The 21,899-nt window shown below is 41.4% G+C and overlaps 1 protein-coding gene and 1 non-coding gene across 2 annotated transcripts in view; both read left to right on the top strand.

Annotated features, from left to right (window-relative positions):
• The window catches only part of RGS7BP (regulator of G protein signaling 7 binding protein), a 106,844-nt gene that overhangs the window by 12,367 nt on the left and 72,578 nt on the right, over positions 1-21,899 (top strand). The gene's annotated exons all lie outside the window — the stretch shown is intronic.
• Positions 19,496-19,569, top strand: TRNAE-CUC (transfer RNA glutamic acid (anticodon CUC)). Its single transcript has one exon. It is a non-coding gene; the product is annotated as a tRNA-Glu (tRNA).

Here is a 21,899-nt window from a genome sequence, read left to right as displayed (position 1 = left end):
TCACAAACCACAACTAAACATTCCACTAGCCGAAACAAAAGAAAAAGATTCTATATGCTGCAACTAAAGATCCCACATGCCCAGCACAGCCAAATAAATAATTAATTAAAAATAAATAAATAAATAGCAAGCTTTGTCAAAAGTCTCACATAACAACTTCCATGAACATCCTGTTGGCCAGGAATAAATCATATGACTCTCATGCTGTGACCTATATACATCTCTGTCCATATTAGCTGTCTAGTGAGGACAAAAGTTTCCCAATCTGTAAGCCAAAGTGATGCTTCCTGAGGCCCAGGATAGGGGAACTTTAGCAAGACTAGGGAGACAGGAGGAAGGGTAGGGCGCTTGGATGTGAGAAGTGAGGAAAGGGGTGTTGGAGGGGGAGAAAGTAGTGGGAGGAGATCCCCTAGCATCTACCCCTCCTTCCTGCCCATTTCCTTCTTGGCTTATTAGTCCTTCCATTTCTTCCTTAAATATTGAACACCTACTATGGGCTGGCCACTGTTCAAGGCTCTGGAGATAAGAAAAGAAATACAACACATTCCCTGCCCTTCAAGGAGCTTATTGCCTAGCATCTGTGTAAACAAGCAGACATGTAAACAAATCATTGCAGAACAGTGGGATCACTGCTATAATAGAAATGTGTAGATAGTAGGAGAGGCACAAAGGAGGTGGCAGTCAGCTCAGCTTGGGTGGGTGTAGCCAGGAAAGACTACTTGATTAAGGGCGGGATGTCACCTGGACAGAGCTTTGGATGCAAGGAGTAAAGCCCTTCCTCTTTTCGTGTGTCTTTGAGGTTTCTGCTGTGAGTAAACTTGAAAAGACACCGTTTGTGTGTCTTGAACCAAGGAGAAACAGAAATGGGAGTTTCACTGTGCTGAGAACCAACTGTGTGCTGTACCCCTTTGCCTGTGTTATTTCATGATTAAATGAGTTCATCTGAAATAATATTTACTTAGAACCCAGTGAGATAATATCTTAAAGGGAGCTATTTTGGCTAAGAAATGCTTGTACCCATGAGTAGCAGAGACCAGCCTAATCATAGAGCCTACTGTGAATTAGGTAGGTGGGAGCTGGGATTCTTTCACAAGGTCAAGCATGTCAGAACAGTGGTCCTGGTGATTCTTGTGGTTCAAGTGACTTGGCCCTTGTGGGTCCAAGATTGTGGTCCCATTCATAGCCAATAAGACACCAAGGCTGACTCTTGAGATTAGACCAGCAGTCCCCAACATTTTTGGCACCAGGGATCTGTTCTGTGGAAGGTGATTTTTTCATGGACCCTGGGGTCAGGGGGAAGGATAGTTTCTGGATGGTTCTCATAAGGAGTTTACAACCTAGACCCCCGACATGCACGGTTCACAGTAGGGTTTGAATTCCTATAAGAAACCTAATGCTGCCACTGATCTAAAAGGAGGCGAGCTCAGGGGTGATGCGAGTGACGGGGAGTAGCTGTAAATACTGATGAAGCTTCACTTGCTCACCCACCACTCACCTGCTGCTGTGCAGCCTGGTTCCTAACACAGGAGTGGGGGACCCCTGTGCTAGAGCTTCCACACTTCATCTGGAAGCTCCCCAGAGCACCCATAATGCTAAATATTTTTAGAATTTCCTTTTGGTAGTACATTTAGTTCAACAAGTTGAGGTATTTGGTCAAGATTTGGGGCAGGGTTGGGGTTTGAACATAGGTCTTTCTAGTGCCTGAGTCTTTATTTTGACACTACATGGGGCTGTTTTGTTTCCCCAGGCAGCCCCTTTCTTTCTCCAAGTGCCCCCAGGATTGGCCGACCTTGCCTTCCTTCCCTTCCACTGTTATAAAGTGTTATTTCCACTTAGAGTCTCTCTGCTTCCCTGGACTCACTTCAGCACAAGGACCTCTTCAGCCAGCACACAGCTGACTTGAGGGTTTTTAAGGTTTCCTCAACTAGTAAGAGAAGAAAACAGGCAGGCAGGGAAAAAATAACAAAATTATGGCCTTGCTGAAGCCGCCAGTGGAATGTGAATGGATCTCAGCTCTGCATTCTCCAGGCCTCAGCATTTCTCTCTGGGCTCCAAATTTTTCAGACTTCCTCTCTCCATACTGGGTCTACCTCAAATTGCTCCATCTTTGGGCACCCCTTTTCTGGTCTGTTTCCCTACTCAAGTCCTAGAAATATTGGATCAGGTCGAGGCAGGCTGAATTCTGGATTTCAAGAAACCACCTACTTCTTCTCCGCAGAGCACACTGGAGGAGGGGACGCTCTATTATCGCAGTGACACAGGCCGCCCAGCTCCACGCCAGCACCTGAGTGAGCACAGGCGTGGGAAGAGAACTGCAGATAAGGGTGGGGAGTGGTGCCCACTCAGCACTTTGGAGGAGAGGCGCAAGAAAGAGCTTCCCACTGGGTGATGGATGATAGGACCACTCAGGAAAGTAACATGGAGGCTGGGCAAAAAGATGGGAAGGACTCATAGATGACAAGAATGGGAAGAGATTACCAGATCAGTCTCAAAACATCACTTCTTAAAATACCCAAATCCTTTGTCAATTAACCAAAAGAGCTCCTGCTTTCCCCACAAATGAAGTTTAAAATAGGAATACCCAGTAATTATCTAAATCGGCCCCTTAATGGGATTTCCAGATTTCCACCAGACTGATAACTTCTTAGAGCTTCAGGCTCTAAGTTTTAGGCCCTGTTATTCCCTTACTGGGTCTCATTTTGAAGCATCAAATTTGGCTTGGAAGTTTTCTCCCTTTTTGTATGCAGACATACCTCATTTTGGTATACTTAACAGATACTGCATTTTTTAAAGAAATTCATGATTTGTGTCAACCCTGCATGAACAAGTCCATGGCTTGGAATTCTTATTTCCGTTCTTGCCATCCACTCCCTGAGCTCAGGAATTATGTGAAACTGATAGTTTTTTCCTCTCTCAGATATTCATTATCAGTAAATAGACAATTTCTGATTTTTTAATCTTCAATATCATATTCCTATTATTCCATTACTATGAAAATTCCTACTTGTCTTAGAATCAAAGAGTGAATGATTCCCCCTCACCCTCACCAAAATATTTCTGATGTAGGAAACATTTAGGTAGAAAACAGATTAATTCCTAAAATTACCTCTGGTATATAATCATGTATAATTCATGTTTCTTAAGTCAGACATTTCAAACATTTGGGGGTTTAGTCATTATTTCTGTTCGGGGGGGGGGGGCGGTATTTGAAAAAAACCCACTGTTGTAAGAAGAAAATGTGGTAAGAAGTGAGTTTTGGGGAAGTGAGTCAAGGATAAGTCATCTTGAGACTCATGTTCTTGTTCTTACTAGTACTTTTATAAAAATCTATTGGTTTTGGTTTTGTGATGGTCCTCATTTGGGTCCTGCTCAAAAATAGGAAGACCTTCCATCTGAGGACCACAACTGAGTGTTCATTCCTGCAGGCACCAGATGAGGCAAATGGTGGTAATGGTCAGGATCTTTCTGTGGTTGTGATTTGGGGATGTGTAGCTTGGATGAGCACAAATATGCTCACAGTGGAAGAGAGAAACACTCACCCTACTGAGAAGTGAGTGCCAGATCTCTCCCTAGTGTGGGGCACATTAGGATTCTCCAGAAAACCAGAAACAATCAGGTGTGGGGCTGGGGTGGGGGTGGGAGGTAATATAAAATGAGAAATTGGCTCACACAATTATGGAGGCAGAGCAGTCCCACAGTTTTCCATCTGTAAGCTGGAGACCCAGGAAAGTGGTGGTCTAATCCACTCAGAGTCCAAAGACCCGAGAAGCAGGGGAACCAATGATGTGAGTCCTAGTCTGAGGGCAGGAGGGGACTAATATCCTAGCTCAGCATTCAGACAGACAGAGAATTCAACCTTCTTTCACCGCTTTGTTCTGTTTGGACCCTCAGGGGGTTGAATGGTGCCCACCCACTCCTGCTTTACTCTGTGCCAATGCAAATGCTAATCTCTTCCAGAAACAGGGTTTCACCACATGCCTGGGCATCCTGTGGTCGAGTCAAGTTGACACATAAAGGTCAGCATTATACTGGGTCAGCTGCCTTCACCATAGCAGAGGGCTGAAAGCCCCAGAATTCATAATTCTCCAAGAGAAGCTGTGGGCGGATCACCTGTGGACATCTGAGGAGGCTTCTCTCTGTGCACAGTCAGAGGGGCGAGTTGAGGTGGTCCCTGTCCTTCAGCACGTGGTCAGGATCAGGACCCAGCCACCCCTCACCTCAGAGTCACTACATGGAGGATGACAGGGTTTAAAGGAGATGGCTGTATCTTCCAAGCTGGGTGACTTTCATGAACGTTTTTTGCCATAAACCTTGTTTTCTTGCTATCTGAAGTTTGAGCTCAAATGGCTGCATCTGTTTGCATACTGTACCATCATTGAATAATGAGGAAACTGCTCAGATTATTTTAGGCCACAGCATGCACCATAATGCAAAATCACTCAGCAAATGTTCCCTCCAGAAAACAAGCCCTCTCAACTGTTTTTATATTCATGGATTCAATCTTTTTGTTTTCTGAGGATGAAATATGTTTTAAGCTACCAAGTCTGTTCAGAGTAGCTTTGAATGATTCTCAAAATTTTCCTATTAGGTTATTGTACAGGCACCATCGTGGATCTGATGTGAAAATGTGAAACAAGTTAAAATGTCTGTTTAGGTGTAATCTTTCCGAAAGACAAGTCATCCCAGTTCATTTGGGGAAAGTCTTGCTTTTCATGCTTCACCGTTATAAAGGCAGTCTCCAACTTCAGAGAAAGAAAGTCTGTGGGATGTGAGGGGGAAAGAGGCAAGAAAGGAGAATGATTCAGCTGGAAAAGAGGAAAGAAAATGAGGAAGGAGGAAGTAATTAGTTCTTTGGGAGCTGTGCTGATTAAGGAGCTGGCACTGCCGAGGGATAAAAGGATGAAGCTGGAGGGAAAAGAAAAGGGAACATGCAGTTGTAAGGTTGGAGGCAGTTGTGCAAATCAACTCTCCAAACTCAGATCCATCAGGGACCAGGAGGCGATGTGAAAAAGTAAAGTGGTGGGGGAAGGGGGAGGGGGCTGCTGGAGTGTCCACACCTGTGGGTCTAAGGCAGGCTGCCACCAGGCTCCACTGATAACTGATTCCCATGCAGAAAGGTGGGCCAAATGTGCCATATTTGTGGCTTTTTAAAAAGAGAATCCATGAATTCATGTTTGTGTGTGAGCTATCACAATTTTTAAATGTTGGCGAACAGAAAAGTCTGCTGAGTGAAAGTGGCCCTCAGCCATTAGTGGCTACTAGCTCAGAATATTTACAGAAGGCTGGATATGAACAATTAGAGAGATGCCAGGATGTGTGACCATTTTGTATTTGTGTTAGTAACTGTATCACCTTCTTAACTTCTTGGTTGCTTTCTGTCTGGAGTATTAAAACTCACTAATATCTGTCACCTCATTAAACAAAATGAAACGTAAAAAAAACCCTAGCAAATATAGGAAGAACAGAGATGTATATTTTGGCCTTGAATTGTTAGTTAATGAAGGTCAAACATATTTAATTAGCCTTAGGAATATGTTAAACATTTTTAGAATTCAACCTAAGGAAAGAAATTATAATATTTGTACATGTATCCTGAAGTCAAATTGCCTGAAAGATGCTCTCTCTTGCCAAGACAATTATTTACATTATCATCTAGCTCACACCATTACTCTTTTGTATCAAACAGGAGCCATTGATCTTATTAGGATCAAGATCAAGACAAATAGCCTGTCAGATATCTAGCAGACTCTGAGTTCCACATGAAAGCTAAATATAGGACATACATATTTTACTTTAGCTAAATGAGATCCTAAGGGGGGGGGGGGGATACTCTCTTAACCTGATTTCCTATTACTTATATGATTTAGTAGCTATTCGGATTTAACTGAAAAAGGATGCCATATACAAATACAGACAAATGTCAGTTTGCACGAAAGAGTCAAGGCCATTTCTAGACAGCTATTCCTGAATTCCTAGCAAAGGGTGTAATTCTCTGATCAGTTTTCTCTGCTTAAGAGTGTGGAACCTACATCAGGTATTTTCTTTTACTCAACAACATGTCCCTTCCAGACTTAAGATTTAAGGTAGCCTCGGTAGATCATCCATGCTTCTCTTGCCCTTCCCCCTACCCATCCCTCCCCTCCTTCAAGCAATTGGAAGAACAGCTAGTGGGACTTCCAAGTAGTCTTATGAAGACAGTTCCCCTCTCTACCACTGCAGGGGTTCTTTGGGCCTCTGCCTTTAGAGCTAAAGTGGGTGCTGTCTAACATTCCTTGATTTCGTGGAGCTCTAGTGGCCCCTGCGAGGTGCACTCATCCTTCACTGAATAAATAGAAGCCCTGGCAGCACGGATATCTGCTGCTTTGCAGGATGCAAAGTGCTGCCACAAATATTAAGTCACTTAATCCTTTTTATACCTTTGTGAGCTGGAAATATTATCCCTGTTTTATACATAAGGAAATTAAAGCTCTGAGAGGTGAAGTGACTGGTCGTTGACCACACAGCCTGTGAGTGCCAGGGGTAAACTGAGAAGCCGGGTCTTCTGCCTTCTAGCCCCTGATCCTGTCCACTGCCCCCAGGCACCACTCCCCAGCCATCCTGTTGTCTGTCTCTAAGGAACTTCTGGATAACCAGACCTGAGACCAGGCAGATTCCTTTCTCTTATGAACGGACCTGCATGTGCTCCATTTGCATGTCCTCCGTTCCTTTCAGTTGGTGTTCTGATGTATTAAACAGATCTGAGGAACCCACATCATAGCCAGGACAGCGGGGAGGCCCCAGGAACAAATCTACCACAAGAAAGAAGGAATCCGGCACTTTTCTGTAATTTCTAAGAGTAGTATTCTATGTATACCGTGCTCCCTGCACACTTTCCCTCCCAGGCCTTGGGACAGAACCTGTGGCTGTGAACCGAAAGCTAAATCAGTAAATGCTAGAGCTGTGCAGCTCAACTGACTTTGCTTCCAGGTGTTTCTTCGAATAAACATGAGACATAGTGAGCAGTCTTTTCCTAACTTTTCAGTCTCTGACCTGGAGGAGGGAGGTGAGCTTCACTTTCCCCAACCTCAGGTTACAGTCAGTTTCCAACTCCACTGCCACCAGGAAGAGGCAATGGCAGTGGTGGCCAGTTCTCATTCAGTTGGCACCTGTATGGGACAGTTGGGACCTGGGGCAGCAAAGTCTCAGGCCAGCTTACTATGCGAATGAATAGCTTTAATGGTGCGGTTTAAACACTCTACCAGTAGTTTCCAGAAACACCACCCCAGAGTTTCTGGAGATGCCGGGGGATGCAACCAAACAACAAGGCAGGTGAAGGAATCAGAGCCTTTGTGATCTTGGGGCTAATGCTAAAGGGCCTTGTAGCTCTGAGTGCACGTGGTAAAAAGCCAAAGACACTCAGATTTCCCTCCAGCTGCAGCTGCTCATTTGCCTTTCCCCTGTACTGGCTCTAAAACAAACATTCAAAGCCCTCTAAAATCTGAGCAGTGATAAGAGTATGCACTGGTCTTTCAGCTCTCAAGACCAAATATCCCATGAAAATTGACTAAGAAGTCACCAGAGTAACACTCGAGTGCTATTAGCTCAAGAAAGAATAATTAATCGTAGGAGTGTTCATGTTCCCCCTTTAACGGGCAGGACTGAGTGCCGAGAGGATTCCAGGACACCTGACTGTGTGCTCTTGATTCCGGAAGCCCCGTGGTTCTGAGCAGGGGATCAGACTCTGCGGCACGTTAGACTTCCTAGAGGAGTTTTCGAAAATACCGATAGCTGGATTCCACACCCCAGATTGATTACATCAGAATGTCTGGAGGTGAAGCCCAAACATAATATTTTTAAATTTTTCTGCAGGGTTGAGAACCTCTGATATAGAGGAATGAGGTCCATACTGGTAATCAATTTCAGCCAAGCTTTCAACTGAGTAATTTTGATCAATCCCTTGACTACTCCAGACTGTGGTTTTTATATCATTTCTAAGTTTCCTTTGGGCTTCCCTTGTGGCTCAGACAGTAAAGAATCCGCCTGTAATGCTGGAGAGGCAGATTCAATCCCTGGTCGGGAAGATCTCCTGGAGAAGAGGATGACAACCCACTCCCGTATTTTTGCCTAGGAAATCTCATGGACAGAGGAGCCTGGTGGGCTACAGTCCATGGGGTCTCAAAGAGTCAGACATGACTGAGAGACTAACACTTTCACTTTCTTTTTCTTTCAAGTTTCCTTTAAGCTGCAAAAATGTGTGTCTGTACATTATAGAATTACTTGTCATGGTTAAAAAATAGGAGTGATCTAAATATTCAGTAGAAGATTAATTAAATAAATAACACTATACCTAGAGGCTAGAATACTGTGCAAACCTTGAAAATGACAGTAAGTGGAAAAAACAGATTATAAAACAGTTTTACAGTATGACCCATATTTGAAAAAGAAAAGAAAATTATATAGCTAGGGACTTCCCTGGTGGTTCAGTGGCTAAGACTCTATACTCTCAATGCAGGGAGTCCAGGTTTGACCCCTGGTCAGGGAAGTATTAATAGATCCCACAGGACACAGCTGAACATCCTGCATGTTGCACCGAAGATCTCCAGTGCTACAACTAAGACCTGGAGCAGCCAAAGAAATATTTTTTAAAAATTATACAGCTAGATGTAATTGCAAAGATATGCACCAAAATTTTATAATTTTTCCTTTCTGGGTAAATTATTTTCATTTTCTTTTTTATACATATGTGTGTATTTTCTAAATATCCTGTATTAAACATTAACGGGGGAAAACTGACTCATATGTCGTCTTGAATATACACCTTGATCATACTTGTAGAATAATCTCAAAAACAAGCATATTTGTCTATGTGGTGGTTCTTCTAGTCACTGGGCAGCTAGAGGCAAAAAAAAAAAAAAAAAACACAACACCTGAAGCTTTGCTTGTCCTCTAGGTTACCTTCAAAACTGCTTTAGACTCGTTCATTTTCCTGATTTGGAACTACTGATCTAGAGAGAAAAAGTAGGAGAAAACATTTCTCCAGCAGTATTTGTTCTGTGTCCTGGCGGGACTGCCCCCGTTTCACTGGAAAGAATAATTAGAGAGGAAGCAGGGGCGAGAAAGTCGGGAGGAGAGACAGCCAGGAGGCTTTTGATCTGTGCTTCTTCCCTAGAGCATCCTGTCATATTTTTTGCCTGTATGTCAGTGGTTATAAAGATAAAATGAGAGACATCAGTGCAAGGACTTAGTGCACCTTTTGCACACAATTGCTCTATAAATTTCTGTTCATTCACACATGCCTCTGTGAAGAAAATAACTTAGGTACTTACTAAGTGTGTGATGTGACCTCACAGCATCCTCGTCCCCTGTGTGCCTCAGTTTCCACTTCTGCAAAAAGTAAGAGTTATAATATCTGTTAGAATTAAATGATGTGACGAAGGTAAAACACTAAGCAAAACGTCGAATACCTCATAAGTACCAGCTATTATTATTATTATTCCTTTTTCCAAAATCCCTTAACCAAAAACTCCTTGTGATATTGGTAGGACTTTCGTGGCAATCCAGAAAAATAGAATTGTACAAGCTTATAGCTTTAACAGTTTGGGAGGGGAATGATAAAAATAGTTTGGAAGATTATATTTTGATTAGAAAATGTATTTTTTCTGCCATTTCAGTACTAAAAAAAGAGTATTATTTCAAGCACTCAGGAATAATTCCTCTGTGATTTGACACCAAGAATAGAGTATTTCATTTCAGAAAAAAATGCCTTAGAGAAATGATGAGCCACTGATAAACGCAGTCACATTAGAAAATGACTTTGGGTTTAAGGCAAGTATTTTTCTATTATAAAAGTCATTAGGCTTTTAGAAATGTTTTCAATACAAAACAATATATATGCATAAAATGTAATGAGTGTACCTGGAGCATAAAATATAGAGTGTACCTGGACCTTTGCTGTCAGACAAGTTCACGAGAACTAAGAATAGGAGAGGAATGGGGAAAAAGAAACTTTGACATTGATGGTTGCAATTCACAAGCTTTATTAACATAAACAGGATCTGAGAACAACATAGGCCAGTGGTTCCCACACTGGATTCCAGTGTTGCCAACTGGAATCACCTGGGAAACTTCAAAATATATTAGGGATTGGGTCTCATCCTCAACGGTTCTGATTTAAGGGTAGAGGGGATGGCCTGGGCTCCAGAATTTATTAAATATCCCCAGGTGATTCAGATGCATAGGTAAGTTTGACAACCACTGGCATAGACAAAGGGTTCACCAAGCAAACAAAAGGCGTCTCCCTTCCTTTTTCCTCAAGGGGATGTTCCCAGGCTTTGGCAATGGGGGGAGCCCCAACATGGGACCCTCTCTTCTTCCCCTCTTTTTCCTGCCCTCACCTGGAAGAGTTACATCAGCGGCCCAGAAACAATTTCTGTTACATCATCTAAGACCAATGACCAGATTTCAGACTGTAATCCTTGCTAGGCCAGCATCACGCCACCTCCCTTTTTCTGCCTCAGTTTCTACAGTCTTCCTTTAGCTGTGCCTGCATTACTTGACCAGAAAGCTGGTTCAGACAGTAAAGCGTCTGTCTACAATGAGGGAGACTTGGGTTCGATCCCTGGGTCGGGAAGATCCCCTGCAGAAGGAAATGGCAATCCACTCCAGTACTATTGCCTGGAAAATCCCATGGACAGAGGAGCTTGGTAGGCTACAGTCCATGGAGTCGCAAAGAGTTGGACACGACTGACTTCACTAAGAGCTTCCATGGGCAGGACTTTAATTCTATACTAAATGACATCAAGAAACTGGGAAAACATGTTTCAGTCACAAATTTTAGGTAGAAGCCAAAGTTTGAACGGTAGCTTTGAAGGATGTGGTGATCAATAGGCAAACAAACTATGGTTTGAGCTCTGCTCTGTATGTCTTTCAGTAGGGGAGTGGCCTCAGTTGGGTCAAATATAAACTCAGCTGTTGAACTAAGAAACAAGGAAATCATCCACTCATATTTTTAACTTAGTTTACGCTTTATTGCTTACACTGGAAATAATAATATAAAGTACTTTTTGAACAAGAATTTGAAGCCAAAGAAGAAACTAGGAAATATGTAATAGATGTGGATTATGAACAGGAGTTGATGATGGGCAGGGAACCCTGGCATGCTGCAGTCCATGGGGTCACAAGGAGTCAGACACAACTGAGCAACTGAACTGAGCTGGTGGACAAGATGAGACTCTATAGAAGAGATTTTGTTGGCCTGGAGTGATAAAAATAGCTTTAAGATTTAAGACTCCTTTAATGATAAAAATAGTCTCCCATTGTCCTTAGAACATACCTCTGTGATGGATTTATTCTTGTGCTGTAGGTGAGGAAATGGAGATTCTTAGAGATTAAGTGTTTTACCCAAGATCACATAGTAAATGGCAAGGTCAGTTCTTGAACTCATGACCTCTTGGCTCACGGGCCACTAGACTTCCTCTGGTGCCACCATTGGAAGAACATAAATAATATCTGAATGTGGTTCAAATTAACTTGATAATTTATCATTTTTGCTTCCCCCTTCATTTTTTAATAACTGCCAGGAACTGTTCTGTTATTGGTCAGTAATTATATCAATTTGGGTTTTTGTTGCAAGCAAGAGCAGCTTGCTCTGGACATCATAAGCAAATAGAAGGATATTTTGGAAGGTTGATGGGGAGATCATACAATCAAATGGGGCAGTGTGAGGGAGGGCGTGGAAAATAGATGTAAACCGAGGAGACTATATGGGCTACATATCAAAAACAGGCCGGCCAGGATGTTGCCCTGGCTAATCCCACTGATGGACACTGCTGCCCCAAATGAGTCCTAATCACCCCTTCCTCTTGGGTCACACTTGAGTTTCAGAGGCCTGGAAGGATTGCCCAACTGGTCATGTGTGGCTAGCACCCTGGCTGCAGGGAGTAAAGAGAGAGTGACTGCCCTGCATCAGCTTCCATAATGGGAAGCAGGACATTGTGACCCCTCAGCACCACTGATAATGGGGAATCTCTTAATAGGTAAGACAGGCTGAATGTTGAACAGTGAAAGAAAGCACTAATGTCTCCTGCAAAACAACAGTGGTTTAAAAGATGTATCTGTATTTTTCTATTTTCCTGCAGTGTTAGGAAAAAAAACCTCATAAGACAGGTTTCTAAGGAAATTACAAGCTATTTTAAAAATACATATATTCATTTTTTTAATTTAAAAATGACTCAAAAGTCATTGGAGACATCAATTTGAGAAGAATGAGAAGAAAGCAAAACTGCACCTGGGGAGTTTGTTATCTGCCATCTCCCAAGTTTGGAGGTCTGAGGGTTTACACTCTCCTTAGTGTTCCAGTCCAGCTCCACTGCATAAAGAGTCACCCCAAGCAGCAGGGTCACAGCTGCTGTCAGCCAGACTCTGGAAATGCCCTCCTTGTTCATTCAGTTATTCTGCCTATATTTATCATGCACTTCTGTGTGTGCTAGGCACTGAGGCTTCTAGTACCCCGTTCTGGGATTTCAAAATTAAAGATTCATACACCCTTTAAAAATAGATCTTGTTTGTCCCTGTGTGTGATGGGCCTGTTCTTGCATGTATGAATTTGAGTCCCTGTGTCATAAGTATGTTTCAATGTAAGAATTAGAGATAGTCTCATTTTTCAAACCACATAAGGGATGTAGGTAATTTACAGAATCCCTGTAGTGATAACACTGGGGTAGTAAAGAGACTAATATGAGACAGTGTTTAAAATGTGCATCGTCTTGGAAATTCACCTCCTGTTCTATCCTCTGGTTTCCTACCTGCTATGTTTCTGCTCCCCCCACCACCCCTTTTCTTGCTATGTACATATCCACACAGCTAAAGTATAAAAATTCCTTACTGGTAAGTGCTGTTTTTAGAGAGAAACTTAGGTCTTGAAAAATTTTGTTTCATAAATCTTTTGGGCACACTCACTGCCTTTCAGAAAAATTAAAGAAAGGAGCTCACCCAAGACAAGTTTATACTAAAAGTCAGGCTAATTTTGATGAGAAAAATGGAGCTGGAGCCATAAATGGAAAGAGCTGTATAATGACTTAATGTTATCATTGTTAAAATCTTTATCTAAACCATGCAAGCACTACCACAATTTGTTGCAATATCCTTTTTTCCTGAAGCTGAACCTAGGTTGTATCAGCCCCATGTCTGTTTTTTATAAACCAAAACAGAAAGCACTCCCTAGAACAAGGAGGCTTCATCTGTAAAGCAGAGAGAGGCAGAATGGGCTTTATAAAGAGCATTTACTCTTAGAAGAAATTGTGTAAATACCTTTTCAAGTGTCAAAATAATAACCTTTTGTTTCAGGAAGTTGAATTGTTAGAGCATCTGTGTTTGCTTTCCTAAGTATTCAGTAGGCCATTTCCATTTAAAAACAATGAGTAAAAAGAGTGATGATCTAGTCTCCTACTTCACAAAATAAAAGCATCAGCTGCTCAAATACCTCTAGAAATAATGAAACAAAATTTCTCTATTCTTCGGTCCCAGGGGCACTGCTGTTACCTTTGGTCCACATCCGACCTTCTCTGAGGAGTCTGATCCTCCCAGGCCCTACACACTTCCTTCCCAGGCCATTCTGCTCTGGTACGTTTGGGTAGCTGGGGGTTTGTCTCACATGTGCTATTCCATCAGCGTCTGCTGCAGCCTGAATCACTGATTTTATCAGACAACCCCCCCCTCCCCCCACCCACCGCCCTTCCAGGATTGTTCTTGGCTCTCGTGTCTCTGAATCTCTTTTCTCATAGCTTCATCCTATACACATACTGATTGAAACAGAGACCACTGCTCTTATGTTGTTTCCCCAAGACACCACTAACACGATACTGCTGTTACCAGGTTATCTCTCCTCCTGCCAGAGTATCCCCTGGTTGTCATCCTTGAGAACTCTTCCATCAGTTGAAATGGTCCAAGAGATAATCATACCAATTTCTCCATTGAGCCACATATGTAACCCCTTCATTTCTTATCTTTTGAGTGGAACATCATCTCCTACCTGAATTCAGTTCTCTTCTTACTGCTTCTGAAATGCATTCAGTCTTTTTTGTTGCCTTCTCAGCTTTAGGAAGACTGCTGTCATTGGTGATACTGAAACTCAACCAGGATAAAATAGGCATTTTCTACCGTGTTTGTATTAATGAATAAGAAGCTGTGGAAACCTAACATACTAGATTCTAAGACAAACGGCTCTATTTTTCAGATTTCATGGGCTTTGGAAAAACATTTCATGAGGTCCAAAAATATCTCCTAGAACAAGGATTCTCAACTTTGGTCACGTACTAGAATCACCTGGAAAGCTTTTAATAACCACTGATACTTAGGCTACAACACACATCCATAATATCAGCATCTCTATGCGTGAGACTCAAGCCAGCCAGGTGATTCCAGCAGGCAACCAATGTTGAGAACCACAAATCTTAAAAGTGGCAGGTTAAGGAGTTACATAAGGAGATCATCACCTGAAATTTTCTTTTATAAATGAAATTATATACCTTCAAGAGGTCTGGATTTTAAGAAAAATCTCATACCCATTCAAAGCTTTATGCCTCTTTGTAATTTGACGCATTGCAGTAAAACTGCCCCAAGTAAGAGCTGGAGGTTACTCCAATCTGTTTCTCACACCTATTTCTGAACTACGGTTACTCTTTCAACAAAGATTTATTGAGCACCTGTGTATCAGGCAGTGGGGATACCTCAGGAAATAAAGTAAATGTGATACAGTGCTACACCCTCATGGAATTTATAGAGGAGACTTGTGACAAATAAGATAACAGGCAAGGTAGTTACAAAAGTGGTACCTGTACAAAGATGATAATATAAAAGGATAACAGGACAAGCGTGTCACATCCAGAGCAAGGAGAAGGCAGCTAGTTTGGGTGGTCAGGGAAGTCCTCTCTGTGGGGGTGATATTTGAGATGAGACTTGAATAGTAAGAGGAACTAGCCCTGCAAAGATCTGGGGCAGAGCGTTTCGGGCAGAAGGAGAAGAAAGTGCCAAGACCCTGAGGCAAGAACAAGCTTGGTGAGTTCTAGAATCTGACAGACTGGAGAGGGTGGAAAAGCAGGGCCAGATAAGGTCAAGGAGGGAGCTAGAAGCTAACCCAACCAGACCTCATGAGGTAACGGATAAGAGTGGATTTGATTCAAAACTGCAGTGAAAAGCCACTGGAGAATGAGATTTGTGTTTTTAAATATGTGGGAGAAGACTTTAGAGGGCGAGAGAGAAATCAGTTGCTCAAGTAGGACTGGCTTATTTTAGAGGTGAAGGCAGAAGGATTTCCAGATGGGCTGAAGGTTGGAGAGGGTGACATGGAGGTGGGAGATGAAAGACAGAGTCAAACAGGAGTCCTTTGTCTTTGGCCTGAGCATCTGACCGGACAGTAACGCCTTGACAGGAAACAAGGAGGTCTAGGTGAGGCACACTTTGGGGAATGAGAGAGCAAAAAATGAAAAGCTCTATTTGAACATAATAACTTTGAGATTTCTTTAGGCATCCATTAATATCCATTAGAAGCTAATGTCCATTGGAACAAGCCTGGAGCTCAGAGGAAAGGTCAGGGCTATAAATTTAAATTTGGAAATCATTGGCATGGAGGTGGTATTTAAAACTTTGGGACTGAATGAGTTCACTTAGAGAGCTAATGTAAATAGACAACAGAAGAGAACTCCGGGCTGAGCATGTTTAGAAAGAAAGGAGAGACCCAGGCAACACGGCTGAGGAGGAGCCAGGAATTTAGGGTTGGAGTGCCCTGGAAGTCGAGATAAAAAGTGTCTCAAAATGGAAGGTATGGGGACTTTCCTGCTGGTCCAGTGGCTAAGACTCTGCACTCTCAATGCAGGGGGCCCAGGTTCGATCCCTAGTTGGAGAAGTAGATCCCACATGCCCCAACTAAGAGTTTGCATGTTGAGACTAAAGATTCGCCTGCTGCGTCTAAGTCCCAGCACAGCCAAGTAAATACATAAATAAATATATTTTTTTAAAAAGATGGAAGATGTGATTGTTGTGTCAAATGCTACTGAAATGTCAAGTAAGAGAAGCAGGGGATTTTGTGCAAGAGAGGTTCTTGGTGACCTTGATGTGAGCAGCTGGCAGAGTGGTAGGGACAGAAGTCCAGATTGGAGAGTTGAAGAGGAAACAGGAGGTGGGGAAATGGAAACAGTAGCTATTGACACAGGTGCCAAGAAGTTTTGCTGTCCCTTAGAAGCATGTATTTATCCCCATCCTGATTTAGACCATAAAGAAACCCACTCCAGTGTGCACATTCCTCCTGTCAGGTAGGTGAGTACATCAGATGCCTGACCCCAGTCTCAGTGTCATATACTCAGTGCATCCCCTGGTGGGCACAACGCTGCGAAAAAACCTGAATGAACACTTGGGATAGGATTGATTCTGCTCTCACCCCAAGAGTGAATAACTTCTGAAGAGATGCTTCCTACCAGGCTCATCTCTCCAGCTCACCATCATAATCAAAGAGCAAAACACATGGTCAGCTTAAGAGCTATAAATAAAAGCTGATCATTAAATGACAAAAAAGCTAATATAACTTAGATATTAAATAACACAAAGTAAGACATCCTCAAATTCCTATTCATTTCCGTCTAAAACTGAACTAGATGTTTCACCCTCCTTCTCTAGCAGATAGGAATTAATGCTTCTTCTTTTATGCAGATTAAATGGTCTTGCCAACACCAATATCACTTTTTTAAAAGGTGGAAATCTAGTCTTCTGGAAGAAAGTCTCAGAATCAAAATGTATAACATGAAGAAGACCCAGAAACTTAGTTGCCTGGGGTATCCATATAGACAAGCCTTTGGGGTACAGTCGTAATTGAAAAAAATACTGTGGAGATACCAATTTAAGTCTATAATTTGCAGAAAAGGATAATGTGTAACTCTCAAAATCAAAATAGTCTTGCCCTGTGTAGCAGGCTTTCAGAATTGGAGTCCTAATATCCTCTTCATGTAGGGAATATCCTCATTAAATATCAAGGCACAGCCAAAAGGAAGCTCATAATCTTGGAACAGGGCCGCATTTAAAGACAGAAACCTATAGTCATAGCAGTAAAAACAAGGTATTTCTGATTTCTGCGGGCAAACCTCAAGTGGGAGCAGGAAGTGATGATCACAGTGAGGGAATAGAGAAATAAGAAAATTCTTGGAGGGACCTTGTGAGCGTTAGATATCTTCAGAGAGGAGAACATGAAAAAAAAAATTGTGTTAACCAGGATGATTATGTTCCTTCTGGTGTTTATTGCCATGTACATTCACAGTTGTAAAAAAAAATCCAAATAGGTTGTAGTAGTAGTATGAAAATCTTAAACCTGTTTGTACTTCTTCCTGCAATTTATCTTTGTTCAGAGAGGGGTTGATTTTTCATCAAAGCAAGGAATATATATAAGACACTTCACATTTCAAAACAAAATGTATATAAAGCATACATGTTATCTGTCAACCAACAACACAGAACATCTACATCTCAGCTACTATTGGTATCCTTTCAGCTGACCTTCACTTTCTTAAGCCTGCTGGATTAAGAGAAGCTCTCCATTTCTTCTGTAAAACCTCCTAATGCCCACACTGTTATTGTTTAGTCTCTAAGTCATGTCTGACTCTTTCGTGACCTCATGGACTGTAGCTCTGGACTGGATTGCCATGTCCTATTCCAGAGGGTCTTGAACCAGGGGTCTAAACCATGTTTCCTGTGTCTCCTGCATTGGCAGGCAGAGTCTTTACCACTGAGCCACCTGGGAAGCCCAAAATGCTCACATTGGAAACCATCTAATACATGCTATGGACTTCTGCACACCACCATCCAGTTGAGTTATATGCTTACCAAGAGTCAGTTATGTTGGTTTCCAAACATGTTTATGCTATAATTTTAACTATGTAAACTGGTGAGATAGGAGGGGCAAAAGAGACCTGTTAACATACAAATTAAGTAGTTGTATACCTTAGAAAGGGACCATAAAAGTGAGCTGGTGAGAAAAAATTACTATCACAGTAGGTGTGGACAAGATAACTGTAAAACACTAGGTGCAATAATCATAAAATTTTAGAAGGATTTTGCACTTGGTGTGAATCACAAGTATTTAAGTTCTTGCTGCACTTAAAAGAAATTGAAAGTAGAAATTGGAGATGATTATTATGGGTGTGGGGTTTTGTCAGATGGAGAACACTGATCACATTCAAAAAGAAAACCTTTGCCTTTCATCAGCAAACTGGTGGGTGACCATAAATGTATGTCTCAGCTTAAAATAACAATTTAAGATACAGAGTTAGAGCTGACTTACTGGTCCCCCAATTACCAGTCTCAGCAACTCTGGATAAGAGAGCTTCTACTGTACCTGCTAGGGATGTTCATTCTAGAGTCTCTGAGCTGTGCTTCTCACTAGAAGCTTGACTAAATTATTTATATTCAAGAGAGATATCCTAGAAGTAGGTTAGCCATGAATTTCTCTCAGTTCTATCCCTGGGTCAAGTCAAATCCCCAGAAAAGCTACCATTTTGATCTAGATTATGATGGATATTCCCTCATAGAAATATTTCAGCGTTAGACTCTTGACTTTTATCAAGAATCCATAAAAGAGATGATCATATAAATACTATCTCTGCCTGGTCTGTCAAACTGCTATTCTAAGCTTTCTGATAGACTGTTCAAAGCCTGGTATGTGAAGACCCACAGGAAAGTCTCACTCAGTGTTAAATGCCTGACGGCAGCCACATGGGAAGAGTGAGAGATGAAGGAAAGGGAGGGAAATCACAGCCTTGGACATAACTGTCTCAACTGATTAATTATAAAGCTCCTCTTTCCTTCTGCTTTAACATGTTTTCATGTCAATTTATGAATTTTAAGGGTTGATAAACCTAATTAACATGCATTATTTAACCTCAACCATACATATAGCTAATTTTAATTTATATCAGTTTTAATAAAAAAACAAATTTTTTCAGCTTCAACACTTAACATTTTCCAAACATTTCCACTTTATTGCCCTGACTTTATTTTTATCTTTTGAAAATTTATTTAGCTTCAGTTCAGTCGCTCAGTTGTGTCCGACTCTGCGACCTCATGAATCACAGTATGCCAGGCCTCCCTGTCCATCACCAACTCCCGGAGTTGACTCAAACTCATATCCATCGAGTTGGTGATCCATCCAGCCATCTCATCCTCTGTCGTCCCCTTCACCTCCTGCCCCCAATCCCTCCCAGCAAGAGGGTCTTTTCCAATGAGTCAACTCTTCACATGAGGTGGCCAAAGTATTGGAATTTCAGCTTCAGCATCAGTCCTTCCAATGAACACCCAGGACTGATCTCCTTTAGGATGGACTGGCTGGATCTCCTTGCAGCCCAAGGGACTCTCAAGAGTCTTCTCCAATACCACAGTGAGTAAAATTTGCCTTTTTGTTGCACATTTTTATAAGTTTTGACAAATGCAGACAGTTATTCAAGCACCACCACCCTCAAGATGCAGAAGAGCTGGGACTTCCCTGGTGGTCCAGTTGGCTAGGATTCTGCGTTCTCAACGCAAGGGTCCCGGGTTCGATCCCTGGTCAGGAAACTAGATCCTGCATGCTGCAACTAAGACCTGGTGCAGCCAAATAAATAAATAAAGTTTCTTTAAAGATACAGAAGCGTTCCATCACTCCAAAACATTCTCTCATGCTACCTTTCACAGTCAGTTCTTCTGGGAATCCCCAGCCCCTTGGCAAACGCTGATCTGTCCTTTGTCCCACTATTATTGCCTTCATCAAATGTCATATAAGTAGAATCACATAGCATGTAATCTTTTAACTCTGGCTTCTTTCACTCCTCTGAGATTCCACTTGATTCTACTTGAACATTGTCCATGTCATTGAATGGTCATTCGTTTTTATCACTCAGTAGTGTTCCATCGTACAGATATACCACCTTTTATTTATCAATCAACTAAGTGAAGAACATTTGGGTTATTTCCAGTTTGGGTGATTCTGAATAAAACTGCTGCAATCATTCACATACACGTTCTGGGGAAAACATAATTTTCATTTACTTGCAGTAAATACCAAGGAGTAGAGTGTCTGGGTCACATGACAATGATGTATTATGTATTTAGCTTTGTAAGACGCTGCCAAACTGTTTTCCCAAATGACTGTACTATTTTGCACTCCAGCCAGTATGAATAGGAATTTCTGTGCATCCTTGCCAGCATGTAGTACTGTTAGCTTTTATTTGTTTTAGCCATTCTAAAAGCATATAGAGGTATTTCATGTTTTCAATTTGAATTTCCCTTTGGCCACCTCATGCGAAGAGTTGACTCATTGGAAAAGACTTTGATGCTGGGAGGGATTGGGGGCAGGAGGAGAAAGGGACGACAGAGGATGAGATGGCCGGATGGCATCACTGACTCGATGGATGAGAATCTGAGTGAACTCTGGGAGTTGGTGATGGACAAGGAGGCCTGGCGTGCTGCAATTCATGGGGTCGCAAAGAGTCGGACACGACTGAACGACTGAACTGAACTGAACTGAACTGAATGACTAAGGATATTGAGCATCTTTTTATGTGTTTATTTTTCATCCATATATCATCTTCAGGGAAGTGTCTGGTTAACTGTTTTGCTTAATTTTTGTTATTTAGTCATTTGTTTTCCAAATGTTGAGTTTTGAGTTCTTTGTATTTTCTGAATAAGTGTCTCTTGTCAGGTGCATAATTTGAAAACATTTTTTCTAGTCTGAGGTTTGTATTTTCAATTTCTTAACAGTGTCTTTCTGGAGAAGGCAATGGCACCCCACTCCAGTCCTCTTGCCTGGAAAATCCTGCGGACGGAGGAGCCTGGTGGGCTGCAGTCCATGGGGTTGCGAAGAGTCAGACACAATTGAGCAACTTCACTTTCACTTTTCACTTTCATGCATTGGAGAAGGAAATGGCAACCCACTCCAGTGTTCTTGCCTGGAGAATCCCAGGGACGGGGGAGCCTGGTGGGCTACCTCTGTGGGGTTGCACAGTATTGGACATGACTGAGCGACTTAGCAGCAGCAGCAGCAATAGTGTCTTTCACAGAACAATTTAAAAAAATTATTGATGAGCTTCACTTTATCAATCTTTTATGAATCATGATGTTGCCTTGTTTAAAACCTCTTTGTCTAATCCAGAAGAACAAGGACTTTCTCCTGTGTTTTCTTTTAAAACTTTTGCAGTTTTTTGTTTTATATATAGGTCTGTGATCCATCTTGAGCTAAGTTTTGTAGAAAGTATGATGAATAGGCCCAGTTTATATTTTTGAACACAGATGTCTAATTGTTCAAGCTCCATTTTAAGTTGATTTGCATTGTTTTAAAAAATCAGTCAAATCTAATTTTAATGATGATTATTTATAATATTAGAAAATTTGAAAAATTCAGGAGAGTAAAGAAGAAATAAAATCACTCAAATATCATCAAAGAATAACTGCTAATTATATTTTAATATTCTTCTTGTTTTCTAAATGCCTATAACTGTACTATATAAGTTAAATAATAAGTATTTTTACCATAATATGTTCATTGCAGAATTTAGAAATTAAAGAAAAAAGAACAAATATATTCTTGAATATATACGTTGTTCTTTTGTCTACATATTTAATAAAATTTTACCACTTATAAATTTTTTTACATTAACAAGTCTAATAAGTTATATCCCATATCTTTAAAGTTAAGACCATGTATACCATTTTATAGGATATAATGTATCCAATCCTTTACGATTAGTTTATTTTTCCTTTTTTGCCAATTATACTGTCAAATAATCCATCATAAAATTTACAAATATATCTCTTAATTTCCTTAGTGTCAATTTCTAGAGGTGAACTGTGGGTCAAAGAGTATTACTATAATGACTTCCAGAAAGACTGTACTAATTGATTTTCTTCAG

Source organism: Budorcas taxicolor, chromosome 20 (genome assembly GCF_023091745.1).
Source record: "Budorcas taxicolor isolate Tak-1 chromosome 20, Takin1.1, whole genome shotgun sequence".
Taxonomy (NCBI): domain Eukaryota; kingdom Metazoa; phylum Chordata; class Mammalia; order Artiodactyla; family Bovidae; genus Budorcas; species Budorcas taxicolor.
Note: the sequence above shows the minus strand (reverse complement) of the source record. Positions and strands in the feature narration are given on the sequence as shown.